This window comes from Triticum urartu, chromosome 1 (assembly GCF_003073215.2).
Source record: "Triticum urartu cultivar G1812 chromosome 1, Tu2.1, whole genome shotgun sequence".
NCBI lineage: Eukaryota > Viridiplantae > Streptophyta > Magnoliopsida > Poales > Poaceae > Triticum > Triticum urartu.
In genome coordinates this window covers 38,889,796-38,894,145 of record NC_053022.1, presented here as the reverse complement: position 1 = coordinate 38,894,145, position 4,350 = coordinate 38,889,796, and positions in this window count along the sequence as shown.

Here is a 4,350-nt window from a genome sequence, read left to right as displayed (position 1 = left end):
GACGTGGCAGTGGATGCCCACGCTGAGAGGAGTACGAGGGTTCACTGATTCGGCTGCGCTGCCGTCGCCGCAGAATAACAGGGGGTGTGGGTGAGTGGAGTGGAGGGATGGCCTGGCCAGCGGTGGGAGTAGTATGGGGCGGTGAGGCCTCCGCGGCAGCACAGCCGGCCACGGGAGGCAGGAGCAAGCGGCACGACCGGCGCTGGTTTGGGCGGCTGGAGCAAGAAGAAAAGAGGTTGAAGAAGCACTACGGCCGTTGGATGGACATCGTACGGTCAGTCGAGCTAGAATCGTGCATATTGACTAAGTTGACAAAGCCCTTCGTCCCCGTCAACTTAGTTGGCCCACTATACTGGGTCCTAGCTAGCAGGGGGAGTATTCATTTTTTTGTGCGTAATAAGGAGGCACTTCCTTGCGTGCGAAGATGTAGCTGGTGGGTCCGAGCTGTCAGCGGCGGTAACGTTTTTTCCGCGAAATACGGAGGCCGTTTCGGTGGGTTCCAGATGTCAGATGGAGGAAATCATTATTTTGCACATAATAAGGAGGCATTTCCTTGTGTGCGGCCGTGGACCCAGTTGTCAGCCTCTGCACGTACAGTCCACTTCAAATGCATGTCGGTCGTTGACCACGCTGACCACGCCACGCCGAGAGCACCAGGGCGGAGGACGACAATGAGGCCTAGGAAGGTAACGACACGGAGGCAGGGAAGACTCGGCCGTTATTTTTGTTTCCCACACGGAGGGGAGTACGACTGTACGAGGGTTTACTGGTTCCTCCGCCGTCGCCGGAGAATAACTGCAGGTGTGGGTGAGTAGAGGGATGGCTAGGCCAGCGATGGGAGTACGATGGGGCGGTGAGGCCTGCGTGGCAGCACAGCCGGCCGCGGGGAGGAGGGAGCAGGCAATCCCGCCGACGCTTGTTTGAGCGGCTGGAGCAGGAAGAGCAGAGATTGAAGAAGCACGACGGCCATTGGATGGACATCCAACAGTATACAGGCCATCTGTGGAAAGCCTCAAATCTATGGAAAACAGCATACAACCCATCTGCCATTATTTCAAATAATTTACAGCCCATTTGCTAATTCTTACGGGTTTTTTGGAGCCCATATTCTTTATGTTAGCATTACAACCCATATTGTGGCCACGGTTAAAAAATTATATGAAATTTTACATATGTCGGTGCGGTCTAAACTGTTTTTAATCCCGAAATTTTGAGTCACATTCATACTGATTTTAAAAATAAATGTATATCAATATAAAATCCAATAAATTGTCCACGCATAAAAATCAATGCAATTTAAAATCTCAAAATGAAAAAAAGATATTTGAGAATAATTGCCGGTTTGATGTGCTTTAAAAATGTACAGCCCATTTCTCATTATTGATAGGACATTTTCTCGGCCAGCCGAATGAAGCTCTCCTCGTCTTGAAAGATTTGCAACCCAACAGGCCTGATAAAGCGACTTACTTGACAAATCACAAAAAAACTGGGCTAGCCATTTTCAGAAAGAAAAAAAACTACTGGGCTGGTCTGTGGTAAACATAAAAGAAAAGGCTGTCTAGACAGGCCAGAGTGTCCCGCACAGCCCAGTTGACACCCTACTTCCGTCTCAAAAACAAATTAGATAAATGCCACTCCAATTATGGCGATTCATAAAAATGCCACTGCAATTTCCAAACTTTGAAAAATGCCACTGCAATTTTCGCAAACTTTGAAAAACGCCACTGCAGTTTGCAAACTTTGAAAAATGCCACTCCAGACTTCGAAAAATGCCACTAGAAATGGCATGAAATGGCATTTTTCAAAGTTTGGAAATTGCAGTGGCATTTCTAGGATACACCAGATTTGGAGTGGCATTTATCAAATTAACCCAAAAAAAAATAACTGGGTGAGTTGCTGGGTCCCTGGTGTCAGCCGCTCGTTGTGCAATTCTCTCGTTTATTGACTACGTTGACAATGGCATGGGACCCAGATGTCAGAAATCCACTAGGAGGATCCATTTTTTATTGGCTTGAAATAAGGAGGCACTTTCTTGCGTACTGCCATGACCTTGGCGGGTCCCTGCTGTCATCCTCTCCACGTACAATGATCTCCTGATTGTGTACGCGTCAACTTGCTAGGCCCACAAGTCAGCCTCTAAATCGTGGAGGACAAATACAACCCATTTAGAAAAATAACAGCCCATTCCATATGTTCAAACGGTAAGTTCAACATTCAGACCAAAGTAACATGTCTGATCCACATATAGAGTACTGAACTTCCACGTTGGCAACCATCATAACAAGTTAACTATCTACTCCCACTAACACTCTAGTAGCGTACAAGTACTAACTTACTCTTAGCTAACTAGACGATGCCGGCCACCATCTCCTGTCCATGCTAAACGCCGGCACCGGCGTCCTCCGCCTCGCCTCGGACTTGCCAGAGGTTTGATTGGAGGCACTTGCTTGCGTACGAGCTTGTCAGTTTCTTCAGAGGTAGGCATTTTTATTCAAAAAACTGTCACTTCGCATCTTGCGTCACAAATAAAACTGCCAGGAGCGCATTTGTAGGCTAGCTAGTGATCGATCAGTAACTTGTAAACACTGAGAGAACAGAAATATGTAACTGTTAATGCATCTCAATGATTCACAGATCATATACAAATATGTAGCTCCAAAAGCAAAGATCAGCCACTTCATATCTTGCGTCGCAACTAAAACTAACTAGTACGATTCCCATACATAAGATCAACATGTTAATGCATCTCAATGACTCACAGATCATATACAAATATGTACCTCCAAAAGCAAAGATCTAGAAAAAACATATGTTCTTCCTACTAACATGGATGCTTCTATTGGCCAACATTCAGTACAAACTGAAAGACAAATTTGTTTGTGAAGTCTACAATTCCTCTTGCAAACATAAGTGGTTTCACCAACAGCTGGAACCATGAGAATGAACCAGACATGATGGAGGAACATGCACTGCAATATGATTTGGTCTTCCCTCGATCACACCGCGAGACTATTTTTGGAATACAAACTTTAACTTAGGCAAAATGATGTCCATTGTATAATCAGACCAAAGCAATGAAGCACCTAGTGTTGGCCAATAAATAGTACAGTACTACTTTTCTGCAGTCCATGAAGTGACTATCCAATCTTTCTATGTCTATTTTCAAATGGCACTGCATGCAGTGACTATACTATTCTCTTGTGCAGTTCAACCAAAATTGCGGGCACTTTGTTGGTTTGCCAAATAGCAACGGGCAGACATCTCTGTCTGCACAAATATCAAGCAGCTAGTAAACATATACCACACCTTGTATTTTCAGTTTAAACATGTCTCTTCTGCTTAGCATCTGTCATGTTCTGCACTGGACAATTTGATACAGTTATGTTTTGCCCTGGACAATTTCATACTGAATTGATTTGCTGGTTCAAAGCAGAAATATAGCACCTATTCTTCACCATACCAAGGATATCCATGTTCACAGTGATGGAAGAGGTGAAATCGATACAACCGAAATTGAGCATCCAATCATTGAATCTTGTCCTGCACCTTCAATGTAGGTCCACCCTGCCAATAAATTCACATGCAAACCACTAGTATTACTATCTAATGACAGTACAAAAAGAGTAGCAAGATAGTAGCAAACCATGTACCTTCGTAATGAACAGCTCATAGTGCCACCAATTGGATATAAAGGTTGGGAAAAAAACATGCTCCTAATGTTGAACCAGTTGGACTTTTTGTGCAGTTCCACTAAAATCGAGCATCCCTGTTTGCATAGATATTGAAAGTGTGATTACTCTAAAAGTGGCACTAGTTGAAGCATAGACTCACAAATATAAGCATTCCAATTTCTTAATGGGAAAAGGTAGCAAGACTATTTCTAACCACCTGTTTGAAGGAATAAATAAAGCAACAGCAGCTGATGTGAGGAAGGCATACATAGTTTTTTCTCGAAAAGTGAGCCATTCCTGACCTTTCCTCTTCTTTTAAGCAAATTTTGTGCAGTTCTACTAAAATAAAATGCCATCATCGCCTTGACAAGTTAGTGACACTGTACAAAAGGAAATGACTTAACATTACATCATGATGTCAGGTATGTAGTCGACAGGCATTAGAGACAAACATACAGACCTCCTCAAGAGAACAGCCGGAGGAGGAGGTGCCCACTATTGACCTTTCCTCTTGTCTTCATAATTGTCTGTGCCGTTTAACCAAAATAAAATGACATCAGCTCCTTGGCATTTTGGTGACACTGTACAAAAAAATTAACTTATCTCATGAAAGTGAGGTGTGTAATCTATAAGCATTAACAGTGAAAAAATCTGACGGGAGTAATAAGTTTCATCGTTG